The sequence below is a fragment of the Protopterus annectens genome, chromosome 3.part1 (genome assembly GCF_019279795.1).
Source record: "Protopterus annectens isolate FY-2018-M chromosome 3.part1, PAN1.0, whole genome shotgun sequence".
In the NCBI taxonomy this organism is placed as follows: domain Eukaryota; kingdom Metazoa; phylum Chordata; order Ceratodontiformes; family Protopteridae; genus Protopterus; species Protopterus annectens.
In genome coordinates this window covers 909,909,203-909,928,625 of record NC_056732.1, presented here as the reverse complement: position 1 = coordinate 909,928,625, position 19,423 = coordinate 909,909,203, and positions in this window count along the sequence as shown.

The window sequence follows — 19,423 nt, the reverse complement described above, 5'->3', positions numbered from 1 at the left end:
CCACAATGCAGTTGCGGCTGAAGTTAGCTGCACATGGATGATCACAGAGGTATCATGCTGCCCTATTAACCTGGAGGTGTAGGTATCCCTGACGAATATGGATACAGACCCTCCATGTCTGTCAGTCCATGTTCTGTGGCTGAAATGTGTGGTATGGGTTGCAGTCTGGTAGTGCTGGTGTGCTCTCAGGAGCCTTAAGACAGATTTCAGTTAATGCACAGATGTTGATGTTGTCCATCCTGAGGAGTGCTGTGAGTGCATGTATGTTGTGATCACAACCCCTGGTGCTGCGTAGCATAGTCCTCATTGAATCTGCTAATGTGCTGTTTACAGAGCTGGTATTCACCTTCGAGACTCTTCTAAATAAGGCACCATGGGGTCGCCAATAGCCTTGTCCAGTATTCCAAAGCCTAAGGCTGACACATAGGCTGGTATGGTATCATTGCATGCATGTTCCCCATCTGTGCTTGTTTTTCATCTCCCCTGTAGGTAACCTACTGGTAAGCAACAGAAAGCCTTAAACGTATACAAGTCTTCTAGCTTCTAAGATAGGCTTTTGGAGTGACTAAGTATCAGTGTTCGGTATGTTCTTGCTGTACTCAACTGTTTCTTGACTACATTGTGAGGTCTCACTATATATTGTGATCTAAAGGTCTGTTTATTCACATATTATGGCTGTGATGACCTGCACATTAGAGGTTCAAAGATAGCCTACTACCTATCTGCCCAAGGGCAATTAGAAGCATAGCTACAGTGTGTTGACTTTCCGCACCATTGATGAAGTAACTGAGCCTCTGTCAAGCATAGCCAATGAAGCAATTCCAGGCAGAGTTGCTGGAAGCTGTTGAAAACTGGGGCCGTGGAGGGTGATAGGGGCAATTAGTGATCTAAAGAGGGCATGTTAATGTGGCAATTCAACACCATTCAATTCTCCCAACAGGTGCAGCTATCAAACTGGACAGGCTCCCCCACCCCCTGGCTGTATGGTTCTGGGATACATGATCCCAGGGGTGTATAATCTGTTACCAATTCACACAACAAGGTTTCCCTTGAAGTGTGTCAAGTAAGGGGCTATGCCTAATGTAGTTAGGAATGTACTGTATTGTCTCACAGTACATTTGTTATATGTTGCTATTTCAAGAGTATGTGAAGCTCAGTGAGTTTGGGGGCCTCCGCCCTTTGCTTAGAATAGCTTATACACAGAAGTCATCTAAACAGGAAATAGGCGGAAGCAACGTTAATGTCAACAGTGTAATGGTTACAGCATCCGCATAGTATCTGTGCATTCGAGGTTACAATCCCGATAAAGGCAGGGATGTTTATCATGTGCAAAAGTATACCTTAACCACAGCTTGCATATACAGGAAGTAATCGTCTGTATAATAAACATTTAAAACACCCATATAAACCCATGTGTGCTGGACAGTACAGTCAACAGAGAATGTAATGTTATGTCAGCACATAGTGAGATGTTACTTCACTGACATGTATATATCCGGAGTAGTTAGCGGATGTGGCCATGTTTACGTGCACAAGTTATACGTAACAAAGTTTGTTTAACTGTGTTTAACCGCTGAAAGAATGTCACACAAACACTTTTAAACATGCTTACAACTGCTTAAATGAGCCTTATTCTGCAGTAAAAAACATTTGTAAAGCATTGCAGGTGTTGAACCCTGGACCACGCACACTATAGTCATGGGACTTACCACTAAGCCATCCGAGGTGTACACATGTTTCATGGTCTTGAGACTACACCTTATACCATATGCATTTCACTGTAATGATCACAAATGGGACAGTCACTTTGTGTACATATGGACAGTACATTGTAATGTACTGTAGTTTGTGAAACAATACATTCCAGTCTACAGATGTATTACTGTTACAAACTAATACAATATATATATATATATATATATATATATATATATAAATATATATATATCAGTGATGTCTGCACACACACACACACACACACACACATATATATATATATATATATATATATATATATATATATATATATATATATATATATATTATACAGTTACATCAATAGCCATATATATGAACACACTACATGACACAGAAGAACTCCAAAGGAATTGGAGTGTACACAAAACACATGCAGCTCTGGTATTATAATAATTAATATTAATCTAATTCACCAGAGAAGGTTTGGTTGTTGTGTATGTGAAGATTGGGGTGGGGAGGAATGATGGGTAATGCAATCATGCATCAAGGAGGGCCTGGGTCGGATGTTCAATAAGTAAACTGGAGGGGCATGCATGAAGTATGGGGAAAATATAAAAAGGACACAAAGCAAGAACCTTTCTCAGTCATAATACACCCTGTCATGTCACATTGCAACATCTAATTTCACAAACATATGGACATTAACATGTATCTGACATATGTACACAAACTGACTGTCACATTTGTTTTCAGTAGTGAGCAATGTCTGTAGTACAATGTATATTCTAAACACCATAACATTCATACATATCTCAGATGCCTTACTGGTAAAGTCAGTGACTGTGGCATTCATGGTCCTGGGTTCAAGACCAGCAAGGGTTGTTAGGTTATCTTGAAGGCCAGAATAAGGGCTTTTGGATGCAGGTGGATTAAAGCACTCTTAAGCAGTTGTAAGTGGGTTTCCACGTGTTTGCATGACAGTAAGCGGTGCTGAAACATGGTAAACAGAGAAGCGCTTCACACATTTGACCTTTGCTTAACGTCGCACAAACCGCGAGCAAACCTGCTCACAACCGCGTAAATGTGCGTTATTCACACTTTCCCTATCAGTGCCTACTCTGAGAGGTAAAATAATAACACCTTCCAGGAGTAGAACCCATAACCATGTACTCCATCCTCAGAGTAACCTAACACTAAGCTACCTGGGATGTACCTATCCCAGTCATGTATGCAGACAGGGTAAAACACAAAAGGGAGGAATGTGTTGAAATAGGACAACCTGCCATGTACCCAATTAAAGGTGTATGCTTATATATATATATATATATATATATATATATATATATATATATATATATATATATATATATAGAGAGAGAGAGAGAGACATGTCGATATATACAGGTCTACATATATATGTAGATATATAGATAGGTTACAAACATCTACACATCTATGGAGGTACAGATAAACATATGCAATAATGTGTATATATATATATATATATATATATATATATATATATATATATATATATATATATATACACACACACACACACATACATACAGGTCTGTAGACAGCATCCGTAGTGGTCATATCTAAGTATAACATGGACCATAGCAATAACACATTCCGCCCACCCCCCCAGACAATATGAACATAACATATGAAGAGTATATGCCAATACACTATTACACATATGTTCTATGGACACAGTCACCAACACAGCTGCAATGACTGCAAATATCCATGACAGAATTATACAGACAGCTTTCATTTTGCAAAACTTTTTCTATTCTGATTACCATGTATTTAAGGACTGGAATCATGACCAACAATTAATAGTGCCTTAATGAATCAGCCTGCAATTACCATAGTATTAGTCCACTAAGGGATAGGTGTTCACAGAGAGAAAGAACACCCACACACATATAGACGTTGTATAGAAGGATTTCCGTCACACCTGCATGTGCTATGTGCACCCACCATCTACCCCACAACCGAAATAATTACATCAATACATACTGTCATACCATAACCAATTATACAACTACTGTACATCTGCTGAAACCTTAACATACCTGGACACAGACACACTAGCATGGCCCTGTGTGAAATAGTTGCCATTATACAATTGACAGCTGCTGATGTAACAGGGTTTGTATGAACTAATCCCGTTTCAGAGGGTTGAAAGGTTCGTACACCAGGAAATTTTACCGAGTACTGATTATTAGCACAGTATGATACTCAGTAACACCAAACTAAAAATGTCTGGTAAGCTCACTGTAAGCCCCCTAACATTAAATGCATAGCTATGCAGCATTGAGCTGGTCAAACAACCTGGCCAGACTGAAACATATGCAGAAGTATTAGGTACAGACAAACCCTTCACAAGTAGCAATGTTCAGAAATATAACAGCAGTACTCACATTTAGACCAAATCCTCTAGGCATTACACACATTATATTACTGTTCGTCTCCACACAGCTGTTGCAATAGATTCCAAACAGAACTTCCATGCTGTCTTTCTCATAAGCAAGGCAAAGGGAAAATGCCCAAGTGGAGTACTCAGTTATACTCCACTGTAGCCATGGTATTGGCTAAGGCAGTAGCAGCGCAGCTGATGTGCATGTAGTTAGCTACTTAAGAACACCAATTGGTCATCGGGATAGCACATGTTACTGATCTGTAACTATAAAAGGTTGCCTTGTCACACATTCAAACCATCTATATCCACCTGTAGGACAGTACAAAACACTGAAAGATGAACCAAAAACGAGTATTACACTAGTTAATAACACCTCTGATTACTAAGACGGTATGTATAACATGTAGTATGTCTGTGTATGTAGTACCTGTACTGTAAGAATTATAGTGTAATCAATGCATATAGTGGAAATAGCTATCTTGTAGTGATGTATTGTTGAGCAGTTGTAATGCTTGTAGTATTCTATGTGTGTACTGCTGTAGGTCACACAGCACACTCCGCATATACCACAAGGGATAATATGGGCTTGGAACTCAGCAATTAGCTTCCAGCCACTGTCAGTGTCAGGATTGGTCCAACAAGTATGAGCCATAACAGGGGATAGTATATGTCGATATATTGTAACAGTCAACATATGTATGGGTGTATAAGTAAGATGAACATGTTAAAGGTGGGCTTACCGTGCAAATATGGTGTGCATTGTGGGATATTGTGCCGATAATTGTGTAATGTACGGTATTCTAGGCAGATCTGTATTCTATTCTACATAGCAGTTGTGTTATGTTATGCTAACATTAGTTATGTCTATTGGCAATTACAGTACTCAATGACAGGATACATAGCATTAGTATTCATCTGACAGGTTAGCAGCATGATAGCAAAGATAATTGGAAGAGCCAGGTAACTATCCATGCACATAACACATATAATATCCACCTCTCTACTATCGTTTGCAAGCAATAACAGCTGTGCATGTGTACCTGTTATGCAAATGTGTAGTGACCCTTGTTACAGGGCTGGGCCAAATGGCTATGTGCACACCTACATAGAGTGGATATTGAGAGTACAGACACACTGGTAGAACTACCAGGTTTGTGCAGCCCATCCTCTCATTGCCAACCTAACAGCCACCTGCACATACTGTATGTAAGGTAGTGCACAGCACTGGTAATGAAACAGATTGCATATCATCTTTAACTCCAGTGTAACATCTGCAGTAGGAATGTAATATGTAGGAGACTGCTGCCCATGTGTAATAGCCGCATCATAAGTGATGGTTCACACTTTCTGATTATAGCCTGATCATGTTGATAGTGGCATCAGAGCCTATTGATACATGACTCTGTTTGGAGAGTGGGTGTCTGTGGCCAACAGAGCTCATGGTCCTGGTGGATATGTGAGTATATACCCAGAGAAGGAAACAGACCTGTAGACACTTGCATCATATGTAATCAACTAACAGGATGTGATGTACTCCTCAGAGGAGGATTGCTGCTAAAGGTAGCTACAATGTTTCCGTAATAGCCAGTGTTGTCACGTCCATAACACAAATATTTACATGTGACCATCACTTCTATAACATCTTCATAGGCAATGCATAAACTAAATACAGTACTTGGTACTTGTAGTACTGACTGCTCATACAGGCATGTCCACTAGTTAGCTACTGGTGTTTCCTAATGTCAGCTTTGTGTATGTGGCCATCCTGGGGGAATGTAATCTCTATGCCATGTACACTGTCAGACCCACTTAACACCATGCCCCACAGATTGTTTGGGATGCAGCTACATGGGTAAGCTGGAAGGTAGCCCAGTCTACAGCCATGACTGGACTGGACAGTTATGAGGTGTAGGTTAACACATGCAGCTCATCAACACAACCAACACATACCCTTACCAGAACACAGTAATCACACACATTCACAGATGCGTCTAAGTATCTGGCCAAAGAAGTGACCGCTCCCCCAAGCAGGAAGAGACAGACACCGAAATACACAAACTGTATGACATAGTTTGCATAATTGTGCCACACCTCTGAACACATGACTGGAAACATCCCCAACAGTACTTATTTGTGAATGCAAACTCTAGCACTATGTTACACACAAACTTATACAAGGGCATACATACTGTTAGTTGCCTGTCTGCCATGATTAACCACATATTCATACACTCAGACCACCTTTTGAACTATACACATGGCTCTGGCATATTCCATGTTGTTATGCAGGACCTGTGATGTAGTAGTCTGGACTGCATGGAAACAAATGTAGGAACTGTCAGGTCTTGTAGCCCATGCAGGTATATCCCAAGGCCTGGGTAGCATTCTGCCATTGGCCAGAATGATACTGCAGTACAGGAACAAAAGGATTGTATTCCACAATTGTCTAGTGTAGTGGTGCATGTCACAGGGTATCCAGTATCTGTCATCCTGGGATAACATGGTTGACAGACCATGATGTTTTGTTAGATAAGGCCTGCACCTGTCACCCCCGGGAATATGGATACTGCCTAGGGCATATGCTTCCCTTATAGTGCCTTCATCATGCACGGTTCAAGTGAGGGTCCACTGCTGTTACAGGGACAGCCAAGCAATAAACTGCGGGTCTTGCTACACAATGATACATGTCAGAAACACTATATGCACACACATATGTCAATCCCTAACATGAAGAACATATCTGTGCAGTAGCTGAGACATGTTTCAATGCTCCGGAGAGCACACCTGCATGACCATGTTATAACACATACCTCACCTCTTGCCCATTATCCTTTACTGGAACACACGGGCCGCAGGTGTGTCCATATTCCTGAAGGATATGTACACCCCCACGCTAATTGCACTTGCATAACATCAGATGCATTATGCTGAGCAACTACCTTTGTGCCAAAGTGGAATTCAAAATGCACATTGAGACAGATCACCCACCATGCCGCTGATTTCACAACTGTCATAATGTGCTGTAATGGGGAAGATTAGGTCTGATACAGAACCATAATAATGGCTACTCTCAACTATTTTATTATGAACTGGGAAGACTCCTCATGTACCAACACCTGTGCTCAATGCATGTTGGATTCCACCGATCCCACTGACCTGGATCACAGTAGTCACACAAACAGGGATAACAGTATAATACACATAGTTAGTCTCCAATGCCAATGTTATGTTTCCTAAGAGCAGAGTGGTGATTGCCATGGCACCCATGCAGATGGACAGTGCATGTGCAAATGCTGAATCCTACACAAATGAACCTTAAGCAGTCACATATGTGCAGTGATTGTGCCATTGAAACAGAACAAGGATCCAACCCAACACAAACAAGTAGGCAAACTGGTGGTACCATGCTTTAAACTGTACCAGAGAAGGTAGTAACTGTTGCAAGAGTGAAAACACATGAGTGTAGGTGATCCCTGGTCAGCCTCAGTAAGATGCAGATACACCATATAAAACCATGTAAAGCTACTGTGAAACAAATCAGCCACATATTATGAGGCCAAGCACAGAGCATTCTATAGCTGTGTCATTAATCATAATGGCAACGACAAGACCTGCCATGCTGCACAGCACTATGGCATGGGAAGTACTGCACCTACAGAAATAGCACCCATTCATCCAGATAGGGTCTCAAGAACCTAAACCCACTCCCACCCCCCCAACAGGTACACTTAGTAATATATCCATGTACACTACAGGGCCCCTTTACTAACGACTATGCAGGTACAAGCTGCACTCTCTAAAGCCATGCATACAGCTTTCATGGGACCTGTCAACATCCCAGGGTGTATCCTACACAAATGTAAGAACATTCAGCTATCCACATACACATCATGTTCAATCATAGCTCCATGTCAGGCTGTGTACACACCGAAAGGTGCACAACAACAGTTATCACACCCCACAAAGGAGGAGACACCATTTATAATGGGACATAGTGCACAACTACCCTGCTGAGTCTGGTCTGTAAGGCCATGAACCGTGGTCAACGTAATTGATGTACTCAGTACAGATGTAGATGACAGTAGGGTTGATTCACACTGCATATCATGACCTTGCCAGGTCGTAGGACACCATCACCCATACTGTGTTCCAGCTACACTCAGTAAACTAGATGTATATTCCTATGTCACAGGAGTGGTTGGCAACTGGACTGCTGGCAGAACCCACACTACAGAAGGTGTCTGATGAATACATGCACATCAAACCAGTGCCAGCCACAGTAATACAGGGGTCATTCCTGGTACTCCCGCTCTTTGTTATCTATACCGCACAGACTAACACAGAAGGCATCAGCCTAATGATGTTTGCAAATAACTATGAACTAGGAGCAATAGTTGACTCATTGTGTGCTGCGTTCAACATAGAGAAGGGCCTTAGTGTGTCAGATGTGTGGTTTGTGATGTATGGCCACAATCTGACAGCTAGGTATCGCATTGTCATCCCCTATGTTACAAACCCTGTACCTATTAACTACCACCTATGCAGCAGTCAACATAATGGCAACTGTGTGTATGGGATGCAGCTGGGCAGTACTTCCCTTTGATAGTTACTTCACCACAAAAGACAGGTAGTCATATGTTGCACCTCTAATAATGACAGGGTGCCATCCAAGAATATAAAGATAACTGCTCAGCCATACTCAACACCCATGTGACCCATAATAGATCACATATTTCCTGAAAGGGTTATTGCCCATGTGTAGATGACCTACACTGCCCTTCACAATCCCTAGCTGCACTATGTAGCATGCAGCCTACCCTGAATAAAGCCATGTCCAACCCAGAGGTGTTGGACATGCTACACTTAACACATCCTGACCCCAAATAAACACATATGTCATGGACATCCACCTTTCTAGTACAAGGATCACAACATGCCTGACAGATTCCTGTCCCATACACTTAACATACTCTTGCCATACTATGCATCCCTGTCCAGCGAAGCTGCACATCACCCCTCTCTGTGACATGGGGTGATGACCACATGCCAAATATATCAGTAACCATGTGTATCAGTTCTGTGGCACTACTTGAACTGGCCACTGAAACTTAGCTGTCTATTGCCTACAGCTAGGTAACCTGTCTGCCTAGGCTCATAAATGGCCCAGGGCATATAGCCTACTAGATCACTATGACCATACATGCTATAGTGGATGTCCAACCCTGAAAATACCATCAGGCTAGCTATTGTCCCATGTGTTACACATGTGCAACATAGGCAATACATGGCAGGATGCTACACAGCTGTACAGTGCCATGTAGATGTATATGGCAAAACACATACATGCTTGCAAGTCTGCAGGGTCACAGGTCATGTCCCCCATGGCTATGTGTGACTATATATGTGGCATATACACAGCATTAAGGTCAATTGCATTAATGTGAACACATCCAGGCATGTGCTGATAGATAAAGACACTACTACAGTCAAACAGACATGCCCACGTCAAGACAACATCCACATGGTGTATGAGCAATGTCATCACATGACACACACATATATGGTGATAACATCACATCACCAGTAGGTGTCAAATGTGTGTGACTTATACATGTCAATGGTATTAGTGTCATGTAGATTTACAAAGATGTATTTGTAATCTGAATAAATGTGATACACATGTATGTTCAGCTGTACTGCTGTACTTCTCTGTGAGTTACTGTGAACTGTCTCCATCGTTATGTCTTCTAGGTATGCCACATAGCAGACTGCCGGTGTACAGCCACTTGGAGGATGAGGTCCTCATCCCATATCTCCTCGACAACTACACAATGCTCTTCAGCCATGTGCCACAGGATGCACAGCAGCAGGATGCCCTGTGGGAGGAACTCTGCAGGAGGGTAAATGATGTTGGTGGTCACAATCACACCTATCAGCAGGTGCACCAACACTGCACTGACCTGATAAGATGGGCGAAACAGAGTGCTAATGCAATCATCAGGGAACAAGGTGCAACAGGTGGGGGGCCACTCACCCAGCCCCCACTCATACGTATCGAGGAGCTACTGGCCAACCTGGGGACACCTGCAGACCTCCATCCACAAGCCTTAGCTGGCATTGTGGAGGTGGGTGTCTCTCAACCACTGAGCCTGGAGTTGCCTGTTAAGTCACTACTGCACATAAAACATAACTATATATCACATAGTTACATGTGTTACTGAACAATATGTAATGCACCATCATATGCAAGGCATGTATGCACACATGCCACCTACTATAGTCTTCTACTCTATGTATGCACAGATGTGCATGCTCCATAGTATAGTGCATTGTACTGGCTTATGTGTTAACATGGACATTGCACCCTGTAGCTATTACACAGGTGTGGATAATAATCTTACTGCTGTGACACTCCTGTTTAAGTACCTCTGGCATTTTGCAGCAACAGCAGCCTGTGTCAGGTGAGATTGTTATTATTTACCAGGCTTGATAATGCATGGAACATATTAATTGCATGCTATCTGCCATAAGACACGTACAGATAATGTATGGTGGTCCTGTTAAAGGACACTGGTCAGACCTGCAATGCATCACACTGTTTACCTATGTGAAACAATTGAAGACTATATGAAACACCTACACTAAACCTTCCAAACTGTCATTGCCAGATGTGTGGACAACTGTGAATACAATGGTGGAGGTGTGTTCCACTGTAGGGACAGGTACTACATATCAGCATTACACATGTTGGGAATATGAACAGTACTGTAGAGAGAGCATATGTATGCACACACTCTAAATGTGTTGGAGCTGGAGTATGCCTGGCCCACAGGATACACCCTTGTGGAGTATACCCTTGCTATGAATGTCACACAATGTCATGTGCTATCAGACATGTCCCTGACATGTAGTGGACTGACTGCAACACTGTTCAATTTTCCTGCAAAACATGTCTCACATCCCATACATACCACCCTTTGTCTGCATAACCCTGTCCTCAGTGGAGCATATGACATCTATGGGTGTATGTCATATGAGATAACACTGACATGTGAAATAAGATGGTCATCACAACCATTGGACTGAACATGTGTACACATGGCCATGGTGGATGGCCAGAGACATGAAGCAACACACACAGTAGAAGTGATGTACATGTGTGTACACCCTGTTGTACATTTGCTCGACACAATACAAGTATGGCCCTTGTGTAATGGTTATATTGCAGATGTGAAACACTAAACATCATACAGGCCTGTGCACAGCTTGTGTAGGCATAACATGAAACCACCACATAACATGTCTTGAACATCCTGAGTGTGTCACGACATGGAAGCATTCACCTATACAGTATCCAAATACATACATGTGTTGCACAACATATACATACATCCACATCAAGCCACAGATACAGTACATTCACCTTGCTGGTGTCAGACATCACAGTCATGCCTGCTCCTCATGTGTGTGAGGTACACAGATGGCATGTGGGACATAGAGTACTTGTAAGTTAGCCATGTGTGGGAATAGTTGCCAGGTATCAGTAATATGGTTACAGATGTGCAGGGGTGTCATCCGTATACCTTTTTGTGACCTGTGTCGCACATTCCACATTAGGGTTTAATGTGTGTACACCTCAGTGACGTGGGTCACATTCCACATTAGATATGTATTGTATGTGAACATAGTCATGGCTATGAACTGTGTCAGTAGCTCACACAGTATAGCAATTGTGAAGCCACATGATGCCCTACAATGGCTATGCACATCAGCTCAATGTGCAGTATGTCCCTGCATATTTGTAGGGTGGACAGACAACATTGCATCAGCTGAAGGCCCATGTTAGTATAACACGTCCCTGCATTGGGACACCATTACCGTAATGTAGATTGGAAAGGACATCATTGTGTTACACATGTATGCATGTCATTCAACACATCAGCAGAAGACATGTCATACTACATGTGATTGGCAAGGTCATACGCCACACATCAGGCTGGTGTACTGTAAACTTGTGCTGGTCTGTGGCACCATTGCAAAGTAGGAACAGCCATGTCAAACATGTGTGTACAGCCACATGCACAATGTCTACACTCAGCTCAGGGGTAGGCAGAGCAATGTTTAACAGACATACACTGCTTTGGGGGAGATATGCAAGCTAGGGCTCAGGCAAACAAAGTATGCAGTCAACATACCCTACTGCTCATGTCCTCACACATAGGGGCGGTGGCCAACACAAAGCATCAGTGGCAGATATACAAAGGTCAGCGATGGTCTGTTAACATGTGGAGTATGTTGCACACACCATGGTAATGCAGTGCAATGGTGCAAAGTGCATGCATTGTGTTGCAGGTATGGGGCATAGGCTACTAACACAAATGGTGCAATACAGGTATGTATGCTAACCACCACTATAATTGTGTAAGGTGCATGCCGTCTGCTATAACACATATATGCTGTTGTGTGCAACTCAGGGATGTATGATAACTACCACTATAATTGCCTAAGCTGAAACTATAATTTTCTAAGTTGAATGCCATCTGCCATATCACCTGCATGTAGTGTGTGTGTCTGTGTGTGTCTGTGTATGCCAGTGTGTGTGTCAGTGTGTTTTTGTGTCTGTGTCTGTGTGTGTGTCTGTGTTTGTGTCTGTGTGTCTCTGACTCCATGTGTCTGTGTCTGTCTGTCTCTGTGACTGTGTGTGTGTCTGTGTGTGTTTCTGTCTGTGTATGTCTCTGTCTGTTTGTGTGTGTCTTTGTCTGTGTGTGTCTGTGTATGTCTGTGTGTGTCTGTGTCTGTCTGTCTGTGTGTGTCTGGTAAAACTTGTAATGTACAGTTCTTGTCTTCCCCTCACAGGTGTTGATGTAGGTGCGTTGCCCTCTTGTGGTGCATCTGATGTTAGTGTCCCCACAGACTCTAGCAGTGATGACGATATTATGATTGAGGCACAGGCAGGGTTGTCAGGGGCTGAATCTGTGGCATTGGTTGCCCATCCACCTGTCTCTCCCTCATCCTTGCACACAGTTCCCCTGCCTGCACATACCCCATCAACACTGGCCATAGAGGAAGGACAGTTGGTGGGTAGTAGCATGGAACAGGGAAGTGTGGTGGCTATGGAAGGTGCGCCTGCACACCATGATCTCAGTCAACAGACTGGTGATGTCCCACACAGGCATGTGCCCAGCGCTGCTCGTAAGAGGACCACTGGCCAACATGCCCCTGTGAGACCAAGAACATCATCTGGAGTCACCAGACGCATGTTTCAGGCTGTAATGGAGGCACAGGCACGTGATGAACGGCACAACAGAGAAGGTCTGAGGCTTCAGAGGACTGCTGTCCATTCATTAACTGACAACATCCAGGCACTTGCAAATGCTCACCATCATCTTGCAGATGTTTTGGATAGACAGCTGGGTGATATGGTGAGAGTCCTTGACCGTGGAATGTCAATCCTCGAGCATGGAATGTCTGTGCTGGAACATCTGGTGGAAATGATGCGTCGGGCACGTGGACGTAGGTCAGCTACATCAGCGGTTGAAGGTCTATGGGAGCATGCTACTGCACATGCCTGCTCCCGGCACAATGCTTACTGACTCTTTCCTTTGACAACTGTGCTGATATATGCACAATATATGCACAGGGGAGGTATTACTGTTACAGGTGTCATGAGGTTTGCCTTCAGTGTCACCCTTACAGCATTCTACATTGTCTGTCTTCCACTTCAATTAACAAAACCTGACCTTAGCAGGTACACAGGTTATTGTAGGACTGGTTGTAACACACCAGTGAGCTGTCCTCAGTACTCATTCATCTGCAAAAAAGCCCCACCACTTAGTAGTCATGTCCAAACATCTGTCCATACCTCATGTACGGCTTACTGTAGTTAGGGCATATCACCATATACAGTTGGCAATGTTGAGGCTGTATTGCAACAGCATGATGTACTAAGACAACAGTCACCTTCAGACATCAGACACTGCACACACATGGAATCTACACAAACAGCAATACATGTACACATATGCGGTCAACATCAGTACATGCACTAGCAGGTCAAGAGGATACATTCCACACCTTCCCAACGCCATGTGTGAAACATAGCCGAGCATTACACCATAATGGATGTTGTATTCATGTACTGGTAGGACACCCCACTTTCACCAGGTAGACAAGTGTTCATATATTACAACAGCACATATCAGTATGACACACACAGCATTATTCCATGTCATGCTCCTACAAACTGTTACTTGACAGTGCCATGGTGAAGCCAGGGCACTGTAATGGTCAACAGTGAGCACATCATATTTGCCACAAACACCTCATGTGTACTGGAAGAGTGCCAGCAATGTGCTCTTTTAGAGCTAGGCAGTACACTCATTCAAGCATGTGCGAGGTCTGTGGCTTGTAAACCTCTCACCCCAGCATGTACTGGCTATTGTGGTACTAAGGCTAATGTCCAGAAAGCACACAGCATGCAAGGCTTGCAATTGATGACATGGGGGATATGTAGGAGCTGTGGTCACACATGGCTGTACATGTCATGAACATGTCAGCTGTGACTACTCAGGAACATACAGAGCAGAGCTGGATTTCCATGAGTCTATCAATACAGGCCTTGTGTAGGTCCTATGGTCCTGTTATTTGGGTATGTTTGTTCATAGGTTCATATGTTGGTACTAGGCTATCAGCCCTAGGGCCTATACAAGCCTAGCCATAACAATTCCCTGGCTATTTCTTCCCACACTATTTACTTCCCTGGACCCCTGTCTAGCAGGGAGACTGACATGATCCCTGGGGTGAATTTCCTTTCTCCCATCCAATCGTCAAGGTTCCTTTTGAAGAGGGCCAAAGAGGCACACTGTTTGATATGTATGGGCAATCTATTCCAGAGTCTGGGGAGTCTCTGGGTCAGGAACCTATCCCTCCAGCATGTTTTGTTTATTGTGATGACAAGGTTTAGATCTCTGGAGCGTGTGGCTCTGAGGGATTGGGATTTCTTTAAGTGTAGCATGTCCAACAGCTCTAGATTTGACATGGCCTTGTATGTTAAGCAGAGATCGACTCTGAGTAGACAATAGCTGGAGTGTTTTAAGGCGGTCAGCGTAGGGCATCTGCTTTAGGCCTGTGATTCTTTTAATTAAGTATTTCTGCAGCCTTTCCAGCTGTTGCAGATGTCTTGAAAGGTACATACCAAATGGGGCGTTGTATTGTATAATGGATCTAATGAGGGATGAGTACAGTGGGACAATGACCTCCTTTATTCTGGATGAAAAGCCCTTAGTGATGAGGTGTGCCACATAGAATGATTTCCTGACTGTTGTGGCAATGTGGTTATCGAAGGTGAGACCACTGTCCACCTGTGTCCCTAAGTCTCACTGCATTAGGTTGACATGTCTAAAGACATACATGCCACATGGGGTGTTGTATGATATGATAGGTGTCATGGGTGACTAGTAGAGAGGGGATATTACCTCTGTCAACATAGATATCAAACCTTATGTACTGTTAGCATGCTATCTGCCATGTGCATATGTGTAATGACTGTAGCCACCTGTATGTAGAAAGGAAAATGAAAGCTATAGTAATGTAATTTATGTTTTATGAGTGTGGGATGTACATATCCAGGGCAGGTTTGGTTAGGTCACATCCAACCATGAGGGTGTTGTGCAATGGTGTACAGCAACAGTCGACCATGTTAATGCTGACAACTTTTGAGGGACCCTGGTATGTGTACAACTGAGCTGGTTACAAACAGTGGTATTATTGCATTGCATAACACATTATGCAGCTGTGTCTGTACATGGGTACTTTGCACAGTTGATGTAGGCCTAGGTACAGTCCACCAATCGAGGGTTATCTGGTGGTCTACCATACTATGTCATACCATATATGGATGTGTGTTGGTAGTCTGGGAACAAGGTGGTGGATGTATATAAGGATACAACCTAGAATGCAGCATTTGCCACTGTCACCTGTACCTGACTCATCTGTGATGAGTTATGTCAGAGTAGTGGTCTTTACATGTGAGTAGCCTTTATGAATTTGTGTACACCACCACCTGGAGTGGTCCATATCACTGTTATGGCCCACATGTCTGGATCTGAGTTATATGGTGGTAGTGCAATTGTGCACTACAGAGCCTTAAGCCAGGTGTTTCTCACTGCACAGATGTCAGTATTCCCCATTGTAGGTTCTACATTGAGCAAATGGATTACTAAAGCCACACATCTAGCAATGGTTAGCATAAGCATCCAATGCAATTGTCATGTAGGTGTCAGGGTGTTACTTCTGTGTGTAGGACATTTGCCTTGGAATGCTACTATATGGGTAAATATGACCTAGGTATTATCCACACACACATGTAACATGGATGCATGTGCTCTGTGTTGAAGGCTCATCGTTTGGTCATGACAGCCCGGAATGACAGACACTGGACAACCTCATAATAACAGCAGGACATTGGCTCATTGTTTTGGTCTAGCAGTTGCCACCCATACCATGACATCACTGCGCATGGCATTAATGTGCTTTGTAGCAAATGCCCCATGTAAGGTGACGGACAGTGGCAGAACTTGTGTATAAGACCAATGTGAGATATACTTAGGGTAGCAGTCCTGCTAATACTGACAACTACTAACACAGCCAGGAGAGGTCATCTTGACAACTGCACCTCAGTACCATTACACTAGGTGGCTCACACATTATGCTTGCACATGCCATTGTTCCACCTATAATGCCACTGTCCACGACCTGCTATCAATGTATGCCTTTCAGGGCAGCAAGGTGTGTGACACATGCTATAGGTAGCATCCGCCTGTGCTACCCAGGTAACCTATTGTCTGTCACATCCACACATGCATGAATGTGTATACGTAACATATATATGTCAGTACTTCATGTACATGTATGCATGTGTATCACACAGACACAGATATATCATTTACAGGCCACATACAGGTATCAGGTAGTAAACCAGTATGGTGTGCATATATACTGACAGGTAAGATGTACCAAGCTGTTAACCTGTGTGTTTACAATAGGAGTCCATTACAACGTGTTCTGTACATGTAAGTGCCTGAGCATGCACACTGTGGCCTTCAGTGGTTAGAATCGGAGTGCATCCTAAACAGCCCTGTGCTACTAAGTGTATGAGCATACCCACTGCCACCTTGTGTAATTTGAGTCAGTGCATCCAACAAGCCCTTTGTTACTAAGTGTATGAGCATGCCCAGTATAACCTTGTGTAGTTGTAGTCATAGTGCATCCCAAACAGCCCTGTGCTACTAAGTGTATGAGCATGCCCAATGAAACCCTGTATATTTATAGTAGTTGTCCATTCCACAGATGGCCATACTCTAGTTCAGATTCTTGTTGTGCTACAACTATACCTCTCAGGCTTACCTGCGGATGATGTGTCTTGTTTGTGCATACAGGTTGTAATGGACACCTACTTTAAACACACAGTTCTACAGCTATGTACTTCAGTCTCCCTGTTGTTGTCCTCAATTGTAGAAGGGCAGTCTGACTGCCTTGGAATGTGTAATTTCTGTGGCGTGTCTCATAACTGCGTAGTACTGTAATAGTAATCTTTAGATAGGCAGAAGTTCTGATCCCACCACTGGCAACTGTGTGCATGCATGTGTGTGTGTCAGCAAATGGCTGTATGTGTGTGTGTGTCAGCAAATGGCTGAGTGTGGTTGAATTTGTGTCTGCATCCTGTCATGGGAGTGGGTTTTGCTGCACTCCAAAGAGATACTTCCTTTTGCACTGGCCTTTATCCTTGTCAGCCGCTAAAACCTCTCTCTTCCCCCCTCCCCACTGCAAGTAATCAGTCCTGTGATGTCACCCAGCTCAGATGTGGAATTGGTAAGTGTAATTGTATGTGTTCTGTGGCACATACCCCAACTGCATACCACTGTATTAGTTACCTTTACATAGGCAAGATGTGTATGCACAATACTGGCGAGTGTGTGCATGTTTGTGTGTGTGACTACCCTGTAGCCAGGCATATAATGTCTTTTAGCACACCATGGTAGCCATCTGTGGTGACCGGTGTCTACAAAGTATTACATAGTTAGGAATGGTAAAGAATACGCAATCAAGCATGACTACAGTTGTGTATGTTATTTTCCTGTGCCACTGTCAAGCAGTGACACAGAAGTGGTCGCTGGGGTGTAGGTCCATACCCATCATTCCCCCACCCTAACTCCACAATCCCCAGGGTAGATTACATTAGCCATCATTCCCCACCCCAAACTCCACATACACAACAACCATCCCTTCTCTGGTGAACTGCTTATGATTTAAATGCTATAACACAAGAGATGCCTCAGTTTTGTGTACACGTCAGTTCCTTTGGAACACTTCTGTGTCACAAAGGGCATTCAGATGTGTATGTATATATATATATATATATATATATATATATATATATATATATATATATATATATATATATATATAGCTATGACTGTGTCTGTATATATATATATATATATATATATATATGTGTGTGTGTGTGTACACATCCCGTAGGTGCATATATATATATATATATATATATATATATATATATATATATATATATATATATATGTAGTTATGACAGTTGTACAGATGTAGACTTGTCTTTGTTGTTTCACAGAGTACAGTACATTCAAGGGTACTGTACATATGTACACAAAGGGTCTGTCCCATTTGTTTTCAGTACTGAGGAATACTTTAGTGGGATGTGCATTATAGACTCCATGCAACATATGTACAACCCAGATGGTGTAGTGGTATGTCCAGTGACCTCAATATGCATGGTCCAGGGTTCAAGACCTGCAAGCCTTGTTGATGCTGTCAATTAGGACTGCATAAGGCAGGTGTAAATGTGTTTTCATGACAGTAAACAGTGGGTACAAGCAGGTAACAGACATGTACAACCTGCAGTACACTTGGAAAGCCCTTCTTTGGAAATCATGCTGATGTCTCCCACCTACAAATACACCTCTGGGACTGCTGTAACCCAGTAATCTCCATGGCGTGTGCTATGACTACATAATGCTGTAGTGTGTTAAACTAGTTTGGTAGGTGTTCTAATTCCAGACAGATCAACTGTGTGTGTGTCTGCCTGCCTGTGAAAGAATCGGTGCTTTTAGAGTATGCACACTCTTTACAACCCACATGACCACCTTTGGCAATCCTGCTGATGTCACCCACCTAGAAATACACCTCTAGGAGTGCTGTAACCCAGTATTCTCCGTAGTGCATGCTGCAACTGTGTATTGCTGTAGTGTGATACAATAG